This window comes from Staurois parvus, unplaced genomic scaffold (assembly GCF_062004578.1).
Source record: "Staurois parvus isolate SC_StPar_1 unplaced genomic scaffold, SC_StPar_1.0 ptg000186l, whole genome shotgun sequence".
Classification (NCBI taxonomy): domain Eukaryota; kingdom Metazoa; phylum Chordata; class Amphibia; order Anura; family Ranidae; genus Staurois; species Staurois parvus.
Genome location: NW_028317982.1, coordinates 9066703 through 9092386, shown reverse-complemented (window position 1 = coordinate 9092386; position 25684 = coordinate 9066703). Strand labels below are relative to the sequence as shown.

Genomic DNA, 25684 nt, shown 5'->3' with positions numbered 1-25684 from the left:
ATTGTTATACGTGTTTTGTGTGTCTTCTATCAGCAATAAACTGGAACAGGAGATAGAATGCTCTTACATCCTGACAGCGGGACACTTATGCTTTCAGCTTTTCCCTATGCCCATATACATATATGTGACCTCCGGATGGGTGGGCTTTAACACCAAGTGGATGCATATATACATCCATGGGGGAACGGCTTCTCTGTGCTGAGAGCATGCTCACTGTGCAGTCCAAGCAGGGCTGTTGTTAGAAACCACGGGGCCCCACACAGCCAACCTGACAGGGCCCCATTCCCACAAAACAAAAAAGTCTACTATGCTTCAATTATGAATGAACACGGTGATTGATTGGTACCAATCACTCATTGTGTTCATTCAGGAAAGGAAGGGGCTGGTAAATGTGTTATTTACCAGACCCTTGCTCTGCTCTCCATCCTGAAGGATCCTATTGTATGCAGCCAATGGGAATGAGAGGAGAGAACAGGAACATTACAGGGGTGGGGACAGCAGAGGGAAATGTATGGTGTACAGCGAGGGTGATGGGTGGACCGGGGGGGGGGGGCAAATATTGTAACCGTTTCCCTGTATGGCCCTCTTTGCAGCAGGTGAAAACTGGCTTCTTCCCTCGCCCTCCCGCTGGCTTTCAGCTGCTGCAGAGAGAGCCATACAGGGGATCGGTTCTAGTAATTGCCACCCCGCTGTGCCGATCACCCTCCCTGCCCACATCCGATTCACCCAGCTGCCTGGGCCCCCCTGACAGCCTGGGCCCTGTACAGGAGGACTGGTGGTACACCCTTATCCACGGCCCTGACTCCAAGCACAGTAACTTAGATGTCATGGGCAGCTCCTGATGCATAATTGTGATTGGGAGCTTCCAATCACGTTACCACTTTTACAGCCAATCACAGCACTCACAAGGTCTGAAAGTTCACCTCCCTTTAGATCCTCTTAAAGGGTTTGATAGCAGTGACAGCAAGTGGTAAATAATAAGGCTGCAATCAAATAATCCATGAGAGACAAGCCGCCTTTGTATAACAGTTATGGTAGAAATTCAGATTATTGTATGAGCCCAGTAATGACTAGTTCTCTTTATTAAAATGTACGGAGAGGATGCTTCCAAGAAATGTGAGGGCTTTTGTCAACAGGTTTTTGTTTGCATGACATACATTCAGATACAAGTCTATACAGAATGCAAAGCTCAATCAAAGCAGGTCAAGTGCAGGTGGGAAGGAGGTCAACTGTGGGTCCATTGCACCTGTCAGTGAATTTACAATGATCTCAGAAGTGTCTCAGACTGATGTAATACCAATGCATTTACACAAGCCAAAAGCCCATCAACACACGAGCATAGCTTAAAACGGAGCTCATCACCCTCCTTTAATTATTCACTAGCAGAGAATTAAAAAAAAAAATCTTTTTCACCCACCTAAATCCATGGTCACATGACATTCTGAGCCCAAATCCTCTCTCTGCTTACAGAAAGCAGGGTCCTTCTTTGGGTGTCCTATTGGCTTTGCAGTGCCGGTGTTCCCTCAGGGTCCAGAAGAGAACTTTGAGCGATGTCAGCACAAGGGGACAATTGGAGAACATCTACAGCGTTGGATTAGGGCCCACCTGGAAATGGCATGGGAGAAAAATAGCATGCTCGTTGGATGAAAGAAGATGAAATGGGTTTCATTTTTTTACCCAAAGATGGGCTTTAAAGTACACATTTGTAAGATCTGATTGAAGCATCAGAAGCAAAGCAAAAATAGCCTAATGATATAGTAGACACAAATGAAAGATAGATGGAATAGGCACAGGGAGAAGTATTGTATATATACACTGAACATAGGCTTCTTCCAGTGCTGATGAGGCAACATGAAAAAAAACATCATAAATGTATATACATAATTCCTTGACGTGTTTCTTTCTAACAAAGCCACAGGGGAAAACACATTTAATGGTTCGAATTCCGTAATTACACAAGGAGGACTGGATGGGAACTGTGTGGCCTACGGCGTTGTGAACATTATTGTCAAGGTTCTGTGGGTAAAGCTTTCTATCTAACAAGATAAAAAAAACACGCATCAAACTGTGTGCAGTGTGGGATTCTTTGCAACTTAGAAGCTTAATTGTTGAACTGTCTGCAGCATTACACCGCTGTTGGATTACTCATCCAATGAAGCAGATGATTAGTCATTCGCATCTCAGTAGCCTTCTCTCTATGCCAGTGTTACAAAAACTTGAAATTGCTTCTTACAATACACCATCATAGCCCCATTTCTTTCTAAGCATCATATTTGTAGTGAAATTAGGATTGGTTTGACCAGGGCTTTCCCCCCCCCAGACAATAGGTGCAGGAACTCAAGCACTACCCCACAATATCACTCACACTCACACCCTCCAAACTGCATCAAAAAGTGGGTATAGTCAAATTTCACTAACAGTGGGAAGGTCTTAAAGGGGTATTACATACCATGACTGTATTACATACAGAGTGCATAGTTCAGGAGAAGGGTTACACACAGTAATGAGCTAAGGGGTGTGCTACATGCAGAATTCAAGGGTGCACTGCATACAGAGTGCAGAGTTCAGGGGTGCACTGCATACAGAGTGCAGAGTTCAGGGGTGCACTGCATGCAGAGTGCAGAGTTCAGGGGTGCACTGCATACAGAGTGCAGAGTTCAGGGGTGTGCTACATACAGAGTGTAGAGTTCAGGGGTGCGCTGCATACAGAGTGTAGAGTTCAGGGGTGCGCTGCATACAGAGTGCCGAGTTCAGGGGTGTGCTATATACAGAGTGTAGAGTTCAGGGGTGCACTGCATACATAGTGCAGAGTTCAGGGGTGTGCTACATACAGAGTGTAGAGTTCAGGGGTGCGCTGCATACAGAGTGTAGAGTTCAGGGGTGCGCTGCATACAGAGTGCCGAGTTCAGGGGTGTGCTATATACAGAGTGTAGAGTTCAGGGGTGCACTGCATACATAGTGCAGAGTTCAGGGGTGTGCTACATACAGAGTGTAGAGTTCAGGGGTGCACTACATACAGAGTGTAGAGTTCAGAGGTGCTCTACATATAGAGTGTAGAGTTCAGGGGTGCTCTACATATAGAGTGTAGAGTTCAGGGGTGCTCTACATATAGAGTGTAGAGTTCAGGGGTGCTCTACATATAGAGTGTAGAGTTCAGGGGTGCTCTACATATAGAGTGTAGAGTTCAGAGGTGCTCTACATATAGAGTGTAGAGTTCAGGGTTGTACTGCATACAGAGTGTAGAGTTCAGGGGTGCTCTACATATAGAGTGTAGAGTTCAGGGGTGCTCTACATATAGAGTGTAGAGTTCAGGGGTGCTCTACATATAGAGTGTAGAGTTCAGGGTTGTACTGCATACAGAGTGTAGAGTTCAGGGGTGCTCTACATATAGAGTGTAGAGTTCAGGGGTGCTCTACATATAGAGTGTAGAGTTCAGGGGTGCTCTACATATAGAGTGTAGAGTTCAGGGTTGTACTGCATACAGAGTGTAGAGTTCAGGGGTGCGCTACATACAGAGTGCAGAGCTCAGCCTTCTTTCACAGCTACTTACCTCTGCATCCCCAATCCACATCTCACCCCTCTTCAGCTCTGACCTCTGCATGCAAGACCTCCTTCACTGTTTTCAGATAGAAAGGATGGTCACTTTGTAATGAACATTATTGTTGTAAATTGAAATTACAGTGGTTCTAAACACGTTTTTTTTTAACATTAATGCATTCTCTGCAGCAAGGTAAAAAAAAGCCTTGCACTGCCTGTTCCTCTTCCCCCTTCATAACACTTACCCGAGTCCTTTATTGATCCATCACTGTGCCTCCCCACTTCTTAGTCTCATAGGCTTTACTGATAGCAGTGGGAGCTATTGGCTCCTGCTGCTGTCAATCAAACCCAGTGAGCAGATTGCAAGGAGCAGGGCTGAGCCAGGCTGTTGTGTGTCTATGGACACACACAGTTCAGCTCGGGAGTGAGCTAGCACTTTTGCCCCCCATGGCAAGCGGCTTACTATGGGGCAGACACAGAATAAGAGGAGCCAAGATCGCCAGGGGGTACCCGAGAAGAATAGGTTCAGGGCTGCTCTGTGCAATAGCATTACACAGAGCATGTAAGTATAAACCTGTTTATTATTTTAGTTAAAAAAATTACTTTACAATCACTTTAATGCTTAATGCACAAGGTTTATGTATAAAAAAATGTGTTTTGTAAAGGTCTCATTTGCACAACTGTCACGAATAGCACCCGTAATGTTTCTAATACAGTGGATATAAAAAGTCTACACACCCCTGTTAAAATGTCAGGTTTCTGTGATGTAAAAAATTGATACAAAGATAAATTATTTCAGAAGTTTTTCCACCTTTAATGTGACCTATAAACTGTACAACTCAAATTGAAAATCAAACTGAAATCTTTTAAGGGGGGAGTAAACATAAAAAACTAAAATAATGTGGTTGCATAAGTGTGCACACCCTCTTATAACTGGGGATGTAGCTGTTTTCAGAATTAAAAAATCACATTCAAAATCATGTTAAATAGAAGTCAGTACACAGCTGTTCTAGTAGGTTTTCTTAGTCGCATCCTACAGCAAAAGCCATAGTCCGCAGAGAGCTTTCAAAGCATCAGAGGGATCTCATTGTTAAAAGGTATTAGTCAGGAGAACGGTACAAAAGAATTTCATATACCATGGAACACAGTGAAGACAATCATCATCAAGTCATCATCAAGTAGAGAAAATATGGCGCAACAGTGACATTACCAAGAACTGGATGTCCCTCCAAAATTGATGAAAAGACGAGAAGAAAACTTGTATGGGAGGCGGAAAGAGGCCTACAGCAACATTAAAGGAGCTGCAGGAATATCTGGCAAGTACTAGCTATGTGGTACATGTGACAGCAATCTCTCTTATTCTTCATATGTCTGAGCTATGGGGTAGAGTGGCAAGATGGAAGCCTTTTCTTACGAAGAAAAATATCCAAGCCCGGCTACATTTTGCAAAAACACATCAGAAGTCTCCCAAAAGCATGTGGGAAAATGTGTTTTGGTCTGATGAAACCAAGGTTTAACTTTTTGGCCATAATTTCAAAAGATATGTTTGGTGCTAAAACACTGCACATCACCAAAAGAACACCATACCCACAGTGAAGCATGGTGGTGGCAGCATCATGTTTAAGGGCTGTTTTTCTTCAGCTGGAACTGGGTCCTTAGTCAAGGTAGAGGGAATTAGGAACAGTTCCAAATACCAGTCAATATTGGCACAAAACCATCAGGCTTCTGCTAGAAAGCTGAACATGAAGAGGAACTTCATCTTCCAGCATGACAACGACCCAAAGCATACATCGAAATCAACAAAGGAATGGCTTCACCAGAAGAAGATTCAAGTTTTGGAATGGCCAAGCCAGGGCCCAGACCTGAATCCGATCGAAAATCTGTGGGGTGATCTGAAGAGGACTGTGCACAGGAGATGCCCTCGCAATCTGACAGATTTGGAGTGTTTTTGCAAGGAAGAGTCGGCAAATATAGCAAAGTCAAGATGTGCCATGCTGATAGACTTATATCCAAAAAGACTGAGTGCTGTAATAAAATCAAAATGTGATTTGACAAAGTATTAGTTTAAGGGTGTGCACACTTATGCAACCATATTATTTTTTAATTTTTACTTCCCTTCACCTAAAAGATTTCAGTTTGTTGTTCAACTGAGTTGTACAGTTTATAGGTCACATTAAAGGTGGAAAAAGTTCTGAAATAACTTACCGTATTTTTCGCTCCATAAGACGCACTTCTTGTCCCCCAAAAAAGGAGGGAAAATGTCAGTGCGTCTTATGGAGCGAATATAGAGCGGCCGGTCCGGTATTTCCACCGCCGCCGTGTCAGAATACCGGGCCGGCCGCTCAGCTCTGCAGTGGGACCTTACCTGTCCCTCTATCCAGCGGCGCGCTGTCTTCCCGGCTTCTGTAGTGTGCGTGACAGCCGGGTCCCAAGTGCGCATGCGCAAGAAGCTGTGCTCTTTGTGAATGGTAAGGCGGTACCTGGGACACATGACAGATCCCAGAAGCCGCCGGACCAATCACAAAGCGCAGCGCTTCTCGCGCATGCGCACTGGGCATCCGGCTGTCCGACGAGTGCCCACACTACAGAAGCCGGGAAGACAGCGCGCGGCTGGATAGAGGAACAGGTAAGATAAAAAAAAAACTCTGCGGAAGTGGGAGCGGGTACCTGTCAAATTCAGGTACCCGCTCCCCACCTCCCCTAGTCATCTCCTGTGCTGTCCGCAGTCTCTGGTCATCCCTGTGCTGTCCGCAGTCTCTGGTCATCCCTGTGCTGTCCGCAGTCTCTGGTCATCTCCTGTGCTGTCCGCAGTCTCTGGTCATCCCTGTGCTGTCCGCAGTCTCTGATCATCCCTGTGCTGTCCGCAGTCTCTGGTCATCCCTGTGCTGTCCGCAGTCTCTGGTCATCCCTGCACTGTCCGCAGTCTCTGGTCATCCCTGTACCGTGTCCGCAGTCTCTGGTCATCTCCTGTACTGTGTCCGCAGTCTCTGGTCATCTCCTGTCCTGTGTCCGCAGTCTCTGGTCATCTCCTGTACTGTGTCCGCAGTCTCTGGTCACCCCTGTACTGTCCGCAGTCTCTGGTCATCCCTGTGCTGTCCGCAGTCTCTGGTCATCCCTGTACTGTCCGCAGTCTCTGGTCATCCCTGCGCTGTCCGCAGTCTCTGGTCATCCCTGTACTGTGTCCGCAGTCTCTGGTCATCTCCTGTACTGTGTCCGCAGTCTCTGGTCATCTCCTGTACTGTGTCCGCAGTCTCTGGTCATCCCCTGTACTGTGTCCGCAGTCTCTGGTCATCCCTGTACTGTGTCCGCAGTCTCTGGTCATCCCTGTACTGTGTCCGCAGTCTCTGGTCATCCCTGTACTGTGTCCACAGTCTCTGGTCATCCCTGTACTGTCCGCAGTCTCTGGTCATCTCCTCTACTGTGTCCGCAGTCTCTAGTCATCTCCTGTGCTATGTCTGCAGTCTCTGGTCATCCCTGTACTGTGTCCGCAGTCTCTAGTCATCTCCTGTGCTATGTCTGCAGTCTCTAGTCATCTCCTGTGCTATGTCTGCAGTCTCTGGTCATCTCCTGTACTGTGTCCGCAGTCTCTAGTCATCTCCTGTGCTATGTCTGCAGTCTCTGGTCATCTCCTGTACTGTGTCCGCAGTCTCTGGTCATCTCCTGTACTGTGTCCGCAGTCTCTGGTCATCTCCTGTACTATGTCTGCAGTCTCTGGTCATCCCTGTACTGTGTCTGCAGTCTCTGGTCATCTCCTGTACTGTGTCCGCAGTCTCTGGTCATCTCCTGTACTGTGTCCGCAGTCTCTGGTCATCTCCTGTACTATGTCTGCAGTCTCTGGTCATCTCTTGTACTATGTCTGCAGTCTCTGGTCATCTCCTGTACTATGTCCGCAGTCTCTGGTCATCTCTTGTACTATGTCCGCAGTCTCTGGTCATCTCCTGTACTGTGTCCGCAGTCTCTGGTCATCTCATGTACTATGTCCGCAGTCTCTGGTCATCTCCTGTACTATGTCCGCAGTCTCTGGTCGTCTCCTGTACTGTGTCCGCAGTCTCTGGTCATCTCCTGTACTATGTCCGCAGTCTCTGGTCATCTCCTGTACTGTGTCCGCAGTCTCTGGTCATCTCCTGTACTGTGTCCGCAGTCTCTGGTCATCCCTGTACTGTCCGCAGTCTCTGGTCATCTCCTCTACTATGTCTGCAGTCTCTGGTCATCTCCTGTACTATGTCTGCAGTCCATTAGTTCAGAATTTTTTTTTCCTGTTTTCTGCCTCTAAAACCTAGGGTGCGTCTTATGGTCAGGTGCGTCTTATGGAGCGAAAAATACGGTATCTTTGTCTCATTTTCTTTCATCACACAAACCTAACATTTTAACAGGGGTGTGTAGACTTTTTATATCCACTGTATGTGTGCAATGTCAGCTTCTATTTGTTGCTTTTTGCTCGGCGAATGTAACATCCCTAAAATTTGGTTCTAAGATTAAAAAGTCTTAACATTTGACCAATAGAGAAAATAGCCTAACACTATAGCCAAAGAACATTCAAAGAGAAGAGGAAATAACATGAGGGAGACTTCTGCATTGTTTATTTATGTGCTGTCTGGGAGTCAGCTGCAGGTTTGCCCGTTTTTCCTCATGCTAGAGTGGGAAGTGAAACATATTGCAATGGTGCAACTGTATTACTGCTACTGCTAAATGTGACCACTTCCTGCTCAGGGCTTCTGGTTGCTAAGGAGCTGACGGGCCATCCTAATAGTTAGTAACGCAGCATATAATGTTAGGCTATTTTCCCTATTGGCTGCACATTCTTAAAGCGGAGTTCCAGTCTCCTCGGCACTTTTCTACAAAAAGAGTGATTCTCCACAGTTGCACTATATAATGAGGACAGTGTTCTAAGTGTATGTGTTTTGCTTACTTGTAAATCCTCACCAGGATCCCGGCGGATAGGCTGTGGCCATTACTAGTGTGGGCATCTGAAGCCAGCTCCTGCTTTCTTCTGGGATTCGGTGCAGCTGGCTACCCAGCATGCACCTCCTGTTTACGCACCTGCGCTCTCAGGGGACACAGCGCAGCGCACTGTGCTGTCTGTAGGTTGCCAACAATGGAAGTGGAAGTTCCCAACCCATTGTTATGGCAACCTGTCAAATCAATCAATCCTCCCGATACGTCACTTCCAGTCAAGAAATACGGCAAGATTTCACCATTAGGCTTCCCAAAGACTCCTGGAATAAATGACGCTGATATCCCAAGAGTCCTAGGGAATCACCTAATGACAAAATCACCTAGGCAGCCAGACTGGAAGTGCAGAATGCGGATAGCAAAAAAAGGTATTTAGAAAAAAAAATCCCATTACAGACTGTTCTGCGGGTGGGCATTGTGTGGCAAGGATCATGAAAATTTTTTTTGGAACTTCACTTTAATTTTCTCTTAGAATCAAACGTTAAGGAAGGTTACATGCACCCGGCAAAAGCCAACAAATAGAAACTGACATTATATACATATTACAAACATGACAGGTATTATTGGTGGCCTTTGCACAAATGCTGAGAAATTTGCAAAGCAATTTTTATATACAGACTCCTTAATGTCTGGAAGATATGAATCTATTATTGAAATAATTGTTATATCAGATGACGCTACAGTTCATGTGCGGTCAACATAACACAGCTCACCTGCCATGGAACTCTAAACTAATATCACTCGAGTGCATGTTACAATTGATTGAGGAGAAGCAGCATTCAGCACATCAGTAAGCCCTTTAAAAACATGGCTCTTTTCACGGTCAGGAAGAAAAAAAAATAATGGCAACATTATGTTTCAGCCACTTATGGTCCAACCACCTACAGTCCGGCTCATGTTACACATTAAGGCTCAAGTCCAGGAGATAGATAGACACACACACAAAATATTGTGATATGGGGGATGCTTAGCTAAGTGGTAGATGTATGTTTTTAAGTGAGTCCATGCCAAACAGAAACTAAACTTAAGTGCCTGCTAGCCCACATTTATTAAGTAAATAAGTCTTCCCAACACAAGGTTTCCCAAATAGGGGGTTTCAACTTCACTCAAAATAATGCACAATGAAAATGCAGAGCTACCTGGCTCTCTGGTTAGCAGTACCACTGCTCAGTTTGGTCTCCCAGGCCACTAACTATTCAGGCTCTCTCAGCACCTTGCTGTTCAGGCCCCACTTGGCTTCTTGACAGAGTTTTCCCAGTAGCTCAGCTTGCTCCCTCCAAAGACTCACAGATTCCCTCCAGCTTCCTGGACTCGCTGGCCTCTGCAGCTTCCTCAGCCTCCCAGACCCTCTCTTGGTCCCCCAGACTATCGGAGCTGGCTAGACTTTCCCAGTCCTTGGGCCCAGAATCCCCCTCACAAGGGTTGTAGTCTCCACCAGGAACTCCCAACTCTCCTGACAGGGCTCTGTGTCTTCAAACAGCTTGATCTCCAACTCCCCTGAGCTATGCCCAGACCTGGTAATGGTCCTGACCATCTGTGCACTCACGTAGGTTGTAGGCATGTGGAGCAAACCCTGGACACAGTACTGAAGACTCCATCCCACCCAATGGTCTTTGGGGTCTTCAAGCTTCCAGCCCCGATCCAGACTTACTAACTCCAGGGAAAGTTTAAAACAGCTTTCTCTGCTCACAAAACATTTGCTGGGGCTTCTCAAACTGTTTGAGAGTCCTGTGTCCTTTTCAAACACATTTCCACAGTAACAGAGCCTCGTACTGTCACAATATGCTGTATCTCAGAACTGTCAGTACAACGGCACTGTAACTTTTCTCTGTTTGCTTCTATTATTATATATAACAGTTTAAAATAGTAACTTCACCTACCTACCAGCCACCTTCACCAACTTGTGACAAATGGCTGGTCTAACTCACACCACACCAGGGGCGGACTGACCATTTGAAAACTCAGGCACTGCCCGAGGGCCCAGGGTCAGTAGGGGGCCCCATGAGATGCCCCTGGTACCTTTTTCATAGGCTTTTTTGAGTTTGGGCAAGGACACAGGGGCCCCATGATCCCCTATTGCCCGGGGGCCCCATGAGTTGTCAGTCTGCCACTGCACCACACTGTTACTGATATGCGACAATGACACTCTCAGCCTGCACAAAGATTTTCCAGCTTGTGGGACCCCAATCTAAGTGGCAACAGACTGAGAGAGATCATCACTGGGCTTAGTTAACTACACAGGTAACCCTTTATACACCAAATCACTGCCACCATGTCGGTAAATAGATGCTGTCACCACAGACAGGAATATTCAGAGATTTTCAGTATAGTAGCACTCCTGATGTAGCTGTGTCACTGATGCTATGTCTCTCTAAAAAAATGTCATTGCTGACTTTTGATATTTGAACAACATGGCTGCACTGTCTGTTGTCATACAGTTTTTGGGGTGTCCAGTTCGCATTATCACCACAACAGGTTCTCTCCAGCACTGTTTTGAAAGCAGAACTATCATAATACCCATGTATTGTTGTTTGTTTGCATTTAAATAATATTATCCTTTTCTCATGACCTGGTCACAACTGGACCAAGTATAGAAATCACACATGCTTTCTTCATTTGGAATGGAAAACTCTGACAATCACCATCAACTATTTTAATCATTATGCTGCTAGCCTTACAAAAATAGATAGGAAGGTATATTATAGTTACCTGTTTTAAACATTTTTTTTAACAATTTTTCAGTGACTTCCTGGTTTCTGGCCTAGGCCAAAATGATGTCATATATCACAGGAGTCCTCTTGGGCATTTTTTTCTTTCATCTGGAGAGGGAGCGTTCTCAGCTAAGGACAACTTCCTGCCTAAGCTAAGGAAAGATGGATTCCAGGAAGTAAATGCTACATGAATCATCTGTCCGTATTCAAGATGGCTATGGACAGAAATGCTGCGGTGGGGGGGTAAAGTGATTTCTGAACAAAATAAAGCATGGAGACATGGGTGGATGGGCAAGTTTGCTTTGAATACTAAAAATAAATTAAAATAGCGTTTTCAGTTAGTGGTGCTCAGATACATTTGAGTTCCGTTTTTTGGACTAGTGCACTCTATGTGCGTTTCCGTTGTTTTTTTTCTGCATCCAAAACGCACAGAAAGTAGGTTATATAGTTGTCAATGTCATAGTTCACATCAGTGCTTGCAGTTCCAGTGCGTTCCAGTTTCAGAAAAAAAAAAGTGGAACAGACTGCATGTTTTCTGCACAGAACTGTATTGGAACGTGGTAATATGCATCAAAAAACGCACTGGAACACACAAAAAATGCACTGGAACGCATATGTCCATATTTAAATTAAAGAACAAGAGAGTGGAAAAATTAACTCAAATGCATAAAAAAAACACACCGGACCACGGCAAAAACACATCAAAAACGCACTGGAATGCGTCAAAAACGTGCATGCAAAAACGCATCCGAAACGCATCTGGTCTGCGTTTCTATACCATGAATTGGCCCTAACTCCAGGGAACCTGGAGGAAGTTCCTGTTTGCTACCATGTAATATCCTGAAACTACATTTTTTTTATATTTTTAATTGTAGTCTCAGAATGGTTATAGGAGTTACTATGGGCAATTCTCAGGAGGTGGGCGTTATTTGCAGGCAAAGTATAGTACAAGCAGGGCTCATGAGAAAGGGCAGGACTCAGGAGGAAGGGCAGATATCAGGAGGAAGGCACGATTGGGCGGGGTCTTAAATCATTCAATGCCAGGTAGCATTAGCATTTGTAATGTGTTGCTGTCATCTCTGTAGACTCAAGCACTACAGAGGGGAGTCTAAACAACAGTTGTGGACAGGAATTGGCCGTCACACAATGTGAATTTAACAGGAGGAAGTAATATGTACAAATTCCCATGTTGGTAGCACGGGAAGGAAATAACTTACAGGACAGTCATTAGGAGGTATTTAAAGTATCATTAAACCCAAACTATGAATAACTCTCATTTCATGTTATATAACAGTATACATACTCACAAAGCCACTAAAGCGTTCATTTTGTGTAGAGTGAACTGTACCTGGTTAATCCTGCCTTCAGCTGTCCCTCCAATCTTCTCTGTGCCACCATTGCAGGTTGACATTGTGTAGACTAGCTGATGTCCACTACTGAGCATGCTCCAGTTTCCGTTCCCTTCTAAGCTCTTCTTATCCTCCTTTTTCATATCCATGCAGTCCACATGAGTATAGAGTCACACATGTGGGTATATACTGTACATAATGGTAAATGACACTCCCCTGCCTTTCTCCTCCTCCATATCCTCCTATTGGTAAACAATACAGGGGTGGGATATAGTATTCTGATTGATTACATTCACTAAAGAGATTCACAAAAAAGCTTTGTTTTAATATAAATCAGTATTAAATATATCAAATGTAGTTGCTAATATGTGTAAAGTAGAAAAGAGCCTTGGATGCAAATGCCATCTGAACAAAATGAAAGCTAGTGTCAATTATCTTTGATTCTGCCTACACGATATTAATGTACAAAAAAATACACATTTGATGTTCAATAAAGATTTATAGGGAGCTATAAAACAATATTTTGATATTTATCATTTAATTTAAATTGCTCTTCAGAAACTATTTTATTTTAGTCATGTGACCAGCACACTACCAATCGGGGCTGGCCAGACACAGACTCCTAGTGCAGAAAGCATGCATCACTAGAGTAATAGAAGTCCCTACCACAGATCTTTCTATGCAGATGCCGAAGAAGGGGGAAAGAACATGTGAACACACAACAGCACTGCAGGGATATGGTACTTAAAGTGTTACTAAACCCACAACAGTAAATTCAGTCTGTATATGCAGTAAAGCATGCTCGTTATACTCACTGTGGAATGACCACCTGATACAGACGGAACCCGTGGTCACATGCACATTCTCAGTTTGGTGTGTATTGCTATACACACACACGCTGCAGGAATAGGGCACTTAAAGGATTTAAAAAGAAAAAAAATATTGTGGTATGATATATACGAATTACGCGAATGAATTATGGCAATTAACACTTCTCTGTTTAGTATCACTTTAAGCCAAATGTAAAAAACAAATTGTCATGTAGTGTGTATATAGACGTGTTTGTGTGTATATATATATATATATATATATATATATATATATATATATATATATATACACACATACACATAAACACACACACACACACAGTACAATAGGGGATGTGGAAATAGGGCACGTTTGTAAGAACAGTGGGACGGAAAAACAGCAAAGAGCAATTAAAGTGTTACTGAACCCACAACAGTAACATCAGTCTGTATATACAGTAAAGCATTGTAAGATTGTAAGCTCGAAAGAGCAGGGCCCTCGAACCCCTCATGTATTGTTTTGTTACTGTATTGTCTCATGTACTGTCCCACACTATAATGTACAGTGCTGAGCAAACCTTTTGGCGCTATATAAATACTGTATAATAATAATAATAAAGTATGCTTTTTTTTACTCACTGTGGAACCTAAGGGGTTAAACCTCTGCATTGAGTAAAAAGGCTGTTTGATCCTTTCTTCTCTGTTCCTCCCCTTTTTCAAGCAACCACCTCTTATCTCCTGATAAGACAGACTGAACCATAGGCATGCACATGCTCTGTGTGTATGGATAGAAAAGGTTTTTTTTTTTCTTGGGAGAGTGAATGTGATCAGCACGGGGCCAATCAGCACTGTATAGACCAGCAATGGGCAAACTACGGCCCGCGGGCCGTATACGGCCCGGCGGACCTTTTAATCTGGCCCGCGGAGCTAGGCTCCCGCTAGGCTCCTCTCACAGTCCGCCCTGAAGACCGGTGTAGCATGAAAATCTGTTTCCTATGAGGATCTGTCCCCCCTCGACGTATCTGCACATGTGCCGGAGATCGCCGATCGGCTGCTAATGCCTGAAACTGGTACATGCGCAGATACGTCGAGGGGGACAGATCCTCATAGGAGACAGATTTTCATGCTACACCGAACGGCGCGGGAACAAGAGGAGCAAAGGTAAGTGAATTGACACAGGGGGGACTTGGGGACTTAATATGGGGGATGAATTAATATGGGGAATGAATTACTATATGGGGGATGAATTACTATAGGGGGGATGAATTACTATGGGGGATGAATTACTATATGGGGGATGAATTACTATATGGGGGGTGAATTACTATGGGGGATGAATTACTATGGGGGATGAATTACTATATGGGGGATTAATTACTATGGGGGATGAATTACTATAGGGGGATGAATTACTATAGGGGGGATGAATTACTATGGGGGATGAATTACTATATGGGGGATGAATTACTATGGGGGATTAATTACTATGGGGGATGAATTACTATATGGGGGATTAATTACTATGGGGGATGAATTACTATGGGGGATGAATTACTATATGGGGGATGAATTACTATAGGGGGGATGAATTACTATGGGGGATGAATTACTATATGGGGGATGAATTACTATGGGGGATGAATTACTATATGGGGGATTAATTACTATGGGGGATGAATTACTATAGGGGGGATGAATTACTATAGGGGGGATAAATTACTATGGGGGATGAATTACTATATGGGGGATGAATTACTATGGGGGATGAATTACTATGGGGGATGAATTACTATATGGGGGATGAATTACTATATGGGGGATGAATTACTATGGGGGATGAAGTACTATATGGGGGATGAATTACTATAGAGGGGATGAATTACTATGGGGGATGAATTACTATATGGGGGATGAATTACTATATGGGGGATGAATTACTATATGGGGGATGAATTACTATGGGGGATGAATTACTATATGGGGGATGAATTACTATAGAGGGGATGAATTACTATATGGGGGATGAATTACTATGGGGAATGAATTACTATATGGGGGATGAATTACTATATGGGGGATGAATTACTATGGGGGATGAATTACTATATGGGGGATGAATTACTATGGGGGATGAATTACTATATGGGGGATGAATTGCTATATGGGGGATGAATTACTATGGGGGATGAATTACTATATGGGGGACGAATTACTATATGGGGGATGAATTACTATGGGGGATGAATTACTATATGGGGGATGAATTACTATGGGGGATGAATTACTATATGGGGGATTAATTACTATGCTTACTATGGGGGAATATTACTATACTTACTATGGATGACACATACACATCATTCATCTACTCTTGGTCCGGCCCCCGGGTCCAATATATGAACCCATTGCGGCCCTCAAGTCAAAAAGTTTGTCCACCCCTGGTATAGACAGAGGTCAGGGGTTTTTACATCCTCCTAGAGCAGAAAGAAAACTCCTCCTACAAGCTTTAACCAGTGCTCTGCTGAAGTCACAAGACTGCTCTAACTGCTGATGAGAAAAGGTATTTAGCAGTTTATATGTACTAAAATAATTGCATTTCCTGTTCTGTGTACTGTGGGAGACCAGATATAATGAATGCAGGGTCCTGGGTTTAGTAACACTTTAAAGGATTTTTTTTTTTTTAAATACAGTGGCATGATATATGATTTGTGTTAATGAATTATGGCAATTAACACTTCTCTGTTTAGTATCACTTTAAGGAAGCATTTGTATATTTAGTTACAAAGTTGGAATTCCACTTTAAGAAGAACATGTGAAGATTTCACAGCTGCATTGCAATTTAATTGCAAGAACTCCTTTAAATGGTAATGCGAACACTACTGAGGGAGGTTGAAAAGCATATTAATACAGCAAATCTTTAGAAGAATTTTCTTATGTGCTGATCCTTTCTTCTTCTAGAGTGAGTTTAAACTCTGGTAGAACATATAAATCATGCATTTATTTTGGTTGTGCTGAAAAGAAGATATTGAAGGAGTTAATCTCTCACTAGTGGGCTATTTAAATCTCATGTGTAGATGAGATTGCAGTTTTCACAGAGTGCACTTTTAATGACATTTCTGATCAGGATACCAAATGTAATTTAACTGAGAGGTATTGATGTCTGCTTTACAGGGAGAACTATTGCTGATTCGGTGTTATTGAAAATCTTCAAGTGCATTATTGTTGGCCCTTTACCAGTGAAAATTATAAAGCTGAACTCCAAGGAAACAGCTAAATACACAGTAAAGTAGATTTACTAAAACTGGTGCACACAGAATCTGGTGTAGCTGTGCACAGCAACCAATCAGCTTCCAACTTAAGCTTGTTCAATCAAGCTTTGACAATAAAATCTGGAAGCTGATTGGTTACTATTCACAGCTGCACCAGATTCTGTGCGCTCCAGTTTCAGTAAGGCTGGCCATACATTATACAAATTTCTTGAGAATTTTTCTTTAGATTTACCACAAATCATATAATAAGAGGTCAAACCTAAACAACACTTTCAATTGTATCCAATTATGCAGGTCCTTGCACTACATAGTTGAAGGTAAATCTAAAGGAAATTGGACAGAAAATTGTATAGTGTATGGCCAGCCTTAGTCTCCTCCAGTGTATATACTGTGACAGGGTTATGCCATGTCAGGAAGTCAAAAGAGTCTGGTGTCACACAGGGTTCTCACCGATGCATATTTAGGGGCTCTTCTGAGCAGACAAAACTGGCTTGGTACTTTTCTTCCAAAGTGGTGTATCCTAGAATTGGTCCTGAAGCCTGGAGGCTTTGTGGAGTCTTGCGTGGGATGAACCCTCCAACCGTGGGCCCACATTTTTCCAGTACCCAGCATTCTAAATGTACACATGTGCACAGCCCTCTTAGAATGAGAGCTGACTATGGTTCTGGGCTCTGCCCTTCTTAGTAGACCATTGTGCTGCCAAGGAGCATCAGGTGCATGAACATACTAGCAATGGTGTCACTAGGGTTGGTGTCACTTGGTGCGATAAAACATGGTGTCACACCCCAATAATTTTTTCCCATATGTGTTTGCCCCACTGTAGGGCCCTGAGCAGGTTAGCATATCATTACGGCTCCTCTCCCCTAGCCTGCCATAGTGCTCTGTCCTGCCACTGCGGAGTGACAGCAGGACAGAGCAGTAGACACTGAGCAGACTAGTGCATTGCACTCTCGCCTGTCTATCCTGCCACAGTGCCCTGCAGGGCACTGGGCAGGCTAGTTTCGGAACGGCAGCACGTGGTCAAATTGTGCCCCTTAAACCGGCCCCTGTAAATGATGTGTTTGGTGCACTGTCATGGATAGGGGTGACGCCATCATGGTCTGATATCACTACCTACTTGATGGTGTCACCCAGTGGTGGGACAAGGTCAATCAGTGCCCAGGGCAAAGATGCCAATTTGCCCACCCACCCTCCTTGGATGCAAGAATTACACCAAGCATTGATGTCAGTGGACTCATTAATAACCCCCAGCATTCGTGTCAGTGGACACTATAATAACTCCCAGCATTGGTGCCAGTGGACGCATTAATAACCCCCAGCATTGGTGCCAGTGGACGCATTAATAACCCCCAGCATTGGTGCCAGTGGACGCATTAATAACCCCCAGGACTGGTGTCAGTGGACTCCATAATAACTCCCAGCATTGGTGCCAGTGGACGCATTAATAGCCCCCAGCTTTGGTGTCAGTAGATGCATTTTTAACCCCCAGAATTGGTGTCAGTGATACCCAACACAGGTATCAGTAGACACCATGATAACTCCAAGCATTGGTGTCAGTGGATGCATTAATAAACCCTAACACAGGTATCAGCATTAGTAACCACCTCCCTCACATTGGTGGTCAGTGGCCTTGAAATTTAACCCCTCCCATGACCACCAATATGGGGGGAGGGGATAGTGGATGACTGCCATGAGGACTAATGCAAGGTGGTGGAGGGGGGGGGGGGTTAGGGGAAAACATTCACTGCCATGAAGATCAATGCAGGTGGGGGATGGGGGGGGGGTTAAATCTCACTGCCACTGACCAGCACCCCCCCACATTGGTCAGGATAATGTTAACCCCTTCCTTAACCACTTGCCCTCCAGAGGATTTAACCCCCTTCCTGACCAGGCCATGGTTTGCGATACGGCGCTGCATTTCTTTAACTAACAATTGGGCGGTCATGCAACGCTGTACATAAATGAAATTTATGTCCTTTTTCCCCCACAAATAGAGCTTTCGTTTAGTAGTATTGGATCACCTCTGTGTTTTTTATTTTTTGTGCTAAAAACCAAAAAAAACTGACAATTTAAAAAAAAAAACCAAAACATTATTTTTAGCTTTTTGATATAAAACATATCCAATAAAAAAATTTTAAAATCCAATTTTCGTCATAAATTTAGGCCAAAATGTATTCTGCTACATGTCTTTGCTAAAAAAAATCCCAATGCATGTAAATTAATTGGTTTACATGAAAGTTATAGCATCTACAAATGGCGGTATATATACTGGAATTTTTATTTTAGGTATACTAGTAATGGCGGCTATCAGCACCTTATAGCGGGACTGCGGCAGGCATTCTAACACTGGGTGGGAACTGACTAACTGCCACTGATATCCCCAGTGCTACTAATACAGTGATCAGTGCTAATAAAAAGCACTGACACTGTACTAATGACACTGGGCAGGAAGGAGTTAACTTTTGGGCAGTCAAAGGGTTAACTGTGTGCTGTGTGTGTTTTACTCTGTGTGCTGTTTTACTATAGAGACAGTATGTCCTTGCTGGGAGGACAGAGAACTGTGTTTACACACTGGTCTCTCACCTGTCAGCTTTAAACGGCGATCTCCGAGTGCCGGCGGGGAATCTCCGGCCAGGACCCGGTGATTGACAATCACTGGGTTGTCAAGGATAACATCCCAGACTCTCAACCAACTGGCTCATGTCAGCATAGAAGGAAGCAGTAGGGGCCCTGGCCCCATAGCTGTCTGTGTCAACGAGCACAGAATTTTCTGGGCTAGCCCGTGAATGCCCCTCTACCAAGTCTTTTCTTAACTGCAAATGGATCACTGGAGCATCCACCCCTTCTGCTAGGCATATCTCTTCTCCCTGGAAACAAGTGGGTATGGTTTCTTGCCACTCTTTCAATACTTGAGTACAGTCCAGAGTAAGCTCTGCCCTTGTGTCCAGAATATATGCTCTCTGTCCTGGCAATAGGGCCCTTACCCACTGTTGAACTTGTTTCTGACTCCATTTGCTCCCTGGGACCTCGATTACTGTGCACAGTCCTATGTGTTGGTCCCTTGCTGTTGGCCCCATACAGCTGTGGCAGCTGAGTCTCTGATGCTCTCACCCATTGGCTTGTGGTCTAGTTGGCTTGCAGTAGAGGAAATCTCAGACGAGCCCCAAGATGTAGCACTACTCCCGTAGAGGTCGCTGGATGTGGCTGGTCCTCTTGAGCTACCCTGACCTTGAGAACTTCCTAACCCTTCTGACACTAGGTTCAGATATTATGGTTTCCACCTTCAAATGAATCACAGACAAGACAAGCTAATAACACCAAGCTCTTGTATTGAAACCAAACAGTGTTCTGTATTAAAGTGTCAGTCAGTCAATCTCTGGGACAGCACCCAAAATTGGTCAGGCAAACACTGGAAAATTGCAAAAGTGACAAAGGTCAAAACAATAAATGATGACACTAAAAAGAAATAACAATGGGGTGTTAATTCTAAATTAAATGGGCAAGATTGAAAAGGGCATTGAGCCAGTTCTTATTCTGTTAAGTATGGGGATGGTAAGTCCAAGTGTCAGGCCTTAGTGAGTTTTAGTAAAACCATTAGGGAGTTTGGGTAGTCATATTAAATCATGATGTAAATAGAGCAGGAAAGAAATGTTTCCCTGATCCGGACTGTGAGATTAGTATGTGGTGTTCTTGTGACTGGGGTGTTGTTGAAAGGGTCAGAGGATTGTATTTGGTGTTCTTGTGATAGGGGTGTTGTTGAAGAGGTCAGATGATTGTTGGGCTTAAGCCTGCTCACCAGATCCAGGGAATGGTCGGCACATGCAGGAAGATGCAGGATCAGCACATCAGCAGATGGGATACCGGACCTGGTGATTGGCATGATGGGGCTCGGTGATCTGGGTTGATGCCCTCCAGGTAGGCTGCTGATCACCAGCAACAGGCAATGAATATAGTCTAGAGCGGCCTGTGATGCAAGCCCCCCCACCCATATAGACACACTGGTAGACTGCAAGGTGGCAGTGGGTCACGATCCTGATCACTGGACAGCAGTTCTAGCACACAGGTGTGGATACTGGAGGGAAGAGAGCAGTGACCAGACCAACAACTTCTTAAATAGCCTTTCCCATAATCCACCTTTCCATTTTGCAGCTTTCTGAGATGTGTAGCCTAAGGAAGGCTCAGGAGTCCAGTTATGGCTGAATCCAGAACTACAAGTCCCACAGTCATTTGCTTCCAGGTTTGGGAATGTGATGCAAACTGACTGAATGTAACACTAGAGGGAGAAACGAACAGTCTGCAGCTAAGTAAGTAATGTTCATTGCATTCAAACTATTGTAGCCAGCTCCCGGCTATGTACAGGTGAAACTCGAAAAATTAGAATATCGTGCAAAAGTTTATTTATTTCAGTAATGTAACTTAAAAGGTGAAACTAATATATGATATAGACTCATTACATGCAAAGCAAGATAGTTCAAGCCGTGATTTGTCATAATTGTGATGATTGTGGCTTACGGCTCATGAAAACCCCAAATCCACAATCTCAGAAAATTAGAATATTACATGCAATCAATAAAACAAGGATTGTACATAGAATAATATCGGACCTCTGAAAAGTATAATCGTGCATATGTACTCAGTTCTTGGTTTGGGCCCCTTTTGCAGCAATTACTGCCTCAATGTGGTGTGGCATGGAAGCTATCAGCCTGTGGCACTGCTGAGGTGTTATGGAAGACCAGGATGCTTCAATAGCGGCCTTCAGCTCTTCTGCATTGTTCGGTCTCATGTCTCTCATCTTTCTCTTGGCAATGCCCCATAGATTCTCTATGGGGTTCAGGTCAGGAGAGTTTGCTGGCTAATCAAGCACAGTAATCCCACGGTCATTGAACCAGGTTTTGGTGCTTTTGGCAGTGTGGGCAGGTGCCAAGCCCTGCTGGAAAATGAAGTCAGCATCCCCATAAAGCTCGTCTGCGGAAGGAAGCATGAAGTGCTCCAAAATCTCCTGGTAGACGGCTGCGTTGACCCTGGACTTAATGAAGCACAGTGGACCAACACCAGCAGATGACATGGCTCCCCAAATCAACACAGACTGTGGAAACTTCACACTGGACTTCAAGCATCTTGCAGCGTCTGCCTCTCCATTCTTCCTCCATACTCTGGATCCTTAGTTTCCAAATGAGATGCAAAAGTTGCTCTCATCAGAAAAGAGGACTTTGGACCACTGAGCAACAGACCAGGTCTGTTTTTCTTTAGCCCAGACGCTTCTGACGTTTGTTGTTCAGGAGCGGCTTGACAAGAGGAATATGACATTTGAAGCCCATGTCCAGGATCCGTCTGTGTGTGTTGGCTCTTGATGCACTGACTCCAGCCTCAGTCCACTCCTTGTGAAAGTCTCCAACACTTTTGAATGGCCTTTTCCTGACAATCCTCTCCAGGCTGTGGTCATCCCTGCTGCTTGTGCACCTTTTTCTTCCACACTTTTCCCTTCCACATAACTTTCTTCTAATGTGCTTTGATACAGCACTTTGGGAACATCCAACTTCTTTTGCAATTACCTTTTGAGGCTTTCCCTCCTTATGGAGGGTGTCAGTGATGGTTTTCTGCACAACTGTCAGGTTAGCAGTCTTTCCCATGATTGTGATTCCTACTGAACCAGACTGAGTGACCATTTAAAGGCTCAGGAACCCTTTGCAGATGTTATGGCTTAATTAGCTGATTAGAGTGGGACACTTTGAGCCTAGAATATTGCACCTTTTCACAATATTCTGATTTTCTGAGATTGTGGATTTGGGGTTTTCATGAGCTGTAAGCCATAATCATCACAATTATGACAAATCACAGCTTGAACTATCTTGCTTTGCATGTAATGAGTCTATCTCATATATTAGTTTCACCTTTTAAGTTGCATTACTGAAATAAATGAACTTTTGCACGATATTCTAATTTTCACCTGTACATCACACACTTGACCCCTGAACTATGTATGTTACCCACCTGGGACCTCTGCACTATGTGTGATACATGCTCTTGAACCCTGTACTCTGTATGTAGGCTCAAGTTTTAAGGCCCTCCTACTGTTAATGTGATTTTTCAACCCCCACCAGTTGCTGTGGTGCACTGCGCATACCACTATTAGTTTCTGTTGTACGGTGGTTTATAAAAGGCTGAAATCAAGCCAAATTCAGGTATTTACATCAGTTACTTTAAAAAACTTTTAACGTTTTTTTTTTTAATGCATAACTTCATTAATTGGTATTTCTGCCTGGAGTTCAGTTCTGATGGATGCCATGCTACTAATATCATTTTATGACAAACTGACATACCGCTTCTTTTTCACGTTTCTAAAGGTAAACTGTAGCTTTAGGGCACATTGACTCAGATGATGAATCCAGCGCCTGTGATGTTTCACTAATCATCAAGCTATGCTTGAGCTGCTCTCCTGGCTGGTGAAAGCTACTAAAGTGATTAGCCAAGTACCACCCAAATGGGTCAGCCTTGAGTGACACCTAGAAAACAGGGACATATGCACTGAGCTGTTTGGCCTACCCTTTCAAGATGTTTTCCTTGCCTTTTAGGATACTTTGCGGTAAAGCAAGGAAGCAGAAACCCCTGTAGTATATTAATGTGTGAACACGCTATCTATCCTTCCTAGCAAATGAGCACTGACAATGGTCTGTCTGGGATAGGGGTACACTCAGGGGCGGACTGACCATTTGGAAACTCGGGCACTGCCCGAGGGCCCGGGGTCAGTAGGGGGCCCCATGAGATGCCCCTGGTACCTTTTTCATAGGATTGTTTGAGTTTGGGCAAGGACACAGGGGCCCCATGATCCCCTAGTGCCCGGGGGCCCTATGAATTGTCAGTCCACCCCTGGATACACTAAAAAGATTCTTAGCATAGGTTTGTGATCTCTGTAACAAACAGGACTCAGGCTACTCAAGCAATTGTTGCACCAATCCGAGTGCTCTCGTAGTGTAGATTTAGTGTCAACCCCAGGTGAAGTTTCTTCTTATAAAGTCCTCTATGGCACAGACCTTCCTTGGTGTTATGGGGCCCTCTTCCTTCTACCCATGTCTTCTTCCAGACTGCTCCTCTGTGTTCAGCACATGATTTTGCTATCTCATTTTTGCCTCCCCTATTTCCTGTCAACATCGCTTCCTGTTTAACTAGCCTTTATGAACCAGTTAAACAAGTTAATTAGCATTTATATAATAGAAGCCCAGCTTCTGAATTCCAGATGGTACCTAAAATGTATTATTCGATATATTTAAGCTATAAAAATCACTAAAATAGTCATGGTAACACACAAGCTCAGCAGTTAAGAGGCACTTAGTAGGTGCATTCCAGTCACTCGCTTTTGGCATAGGTGAATTTGGCCTTGGGCTGCCTTGTGAATGGCAACTATAAAATCTGTAAACTAAAGAAAAGTATGCTCCCACTGTTTGGCCTACATACATTGGTGTGAGCATCCCCACATCATTGCCAGTTTAACCAAGGCTGCCTGTCTTCTTTTGGTGCAGACAGGTAGATGGGTCCCCGGTCATTCACTTATGCATAGGTTATGTTAGGTAGACCTACCCACTCAGCTGCAGCATAAGGACTTGAATTAGCTGGTTAAATCAGTGGTAGGTGCTCTTCCTTTTTCCACAGAAATTTTATTTATAAATTACAAGGCACCCAAGGGTTGCTTAATTTATAAAGAGTGCAGTATTACTGCTAACATATATTTAATTAGCTTTACATGCTTCTGCAATGTGCTACAATTAGTTTATTAGTTCTCACAAGTTGAGAAGATAATGTTTAAGAGCGCAAATAATGTTTTCCTGTTCTCCATTTGTGATGTTCATGAAAAGCAATATTACTGGTTTTCGATTCATGCAACCTTATAGAGTGTACTGTTAAGGATTTAGCATTTGTGGCGTTTACCTACCAACCCAAGTCAGACCTAACATCTTTCTTCTTCCCACTGGGACAATAGTCAGTTGTTGCATCTCCCACATCCCTTTGTACTAACCTCTCCTACTAACTACTATTTGGTTAATTGTAATGAGAAAGGATGGAGGAAAACGGGAAAAGGTCTCAGTGTAGGAAGAAGGCCTTCAGTTTCACAAAACATTTTATCATTTATGTTCAGCAAATCCAATATCACCAGCACATTGTATGCTCAGACAGGAACTTCATTTTTTATCCCAGTAAGAGCAACATTTCGGAGCACATGGCCCCTTCATCAGTCACTGTTTGGCTGATGAAGGGGCCATGTGCTCTGAAACTTCACTCTTAGGCCCCTTTCACATGGACATCTTTATGCAATAAATCCAGGTGGTTAAGGCAGTTTTTTTAAAGCTTTGCTTTTGGACACAGAAAATGAGGCTGAACAGCTGCCATGATGTAGCGGCAGTCAATGGATGTGGTTGTGGCAGTGAAGAGGGATTTCAGTGTAAAATCCTTCCTTAACCACTTCCCGTCATGTACATAAATGGCCAGATGGGAGCAGTGCAGGAGTGGGTTGCCGTTCATAAACGGCGCTCGCATTTACAGCCTGTGCGCACTTCCCGAGAGTGCGCTGCACTGCGATCCAGTGCCCACACTGTGTCCGCCGGACACAGCGGAACACCAATCACTGTTCGGGACCTCTGTGTGAGGTCCCAATCATGTGATCATTAATTGGCCAATCAGTGATCACATGAATAGTAGTAAACAAGATGTCATTTCTGACATCATTGCTTACTACTAGTGAAATCTATGAATGATCACAGAGGTCACATGGTACAAGGCTATTCACAACAGCTTTGTACCATGTGACAAGCTGTGACCAATCACAGCTCTCACAGTATTTCTCAATGGGTGCATGATTTTAGCCAGAGAGGAGAAATAATTGCTTTTACAGCCTTTATGGGTGTAAAAGCAATCAGTGTAAAAAAAAAAAAAATCTTCAACACCCCCACACAAGCAGTACAGTGTCACTATGGCGACACTGTACTGCTAGGGTGACAGTATTAAAAAAAAACAAAAACAAAAAAAACAAATAATATATTTAAAAAAAATTAAAATGTAAAAAA

The 25684-nt window shown here is 43.9% G+C and overlaps 2 protein-coding genes across 5 annotated transcripts in view; one reads left to right on the top strand and one right to left on the bottom strand.

Annotated features, from left to right (window-relative positions):
* FAM184B (family with sequence similarity 184 member B) overlaps positions 1-25684 on the top strand; it is a 163706-nt gene that overhangs the window by 38776 nt on the left and 99246 nt on the right. The window lies entirely within an intron of this gene.
* NCAPG (non-SMC condensin I complex subunit G) overlaps positions 1-25684 on the bottom strand; it is a 254082-nt gene that overhangs the window by 143676 nt on the left and 84722 nt on the right. For all 4 annotated transcript variants that reach the window (XM_089677458.1, XM_089677459.1, XM_089677461.1 and 1 more), the window contains one exon: positions 1418-1605. The gene's annotated coding sequence lies outside the window, so the exon portion shown is untranslated. The remainder of the gene's footprint in view (positions 1-1417; positions 1606-25684) is intronic.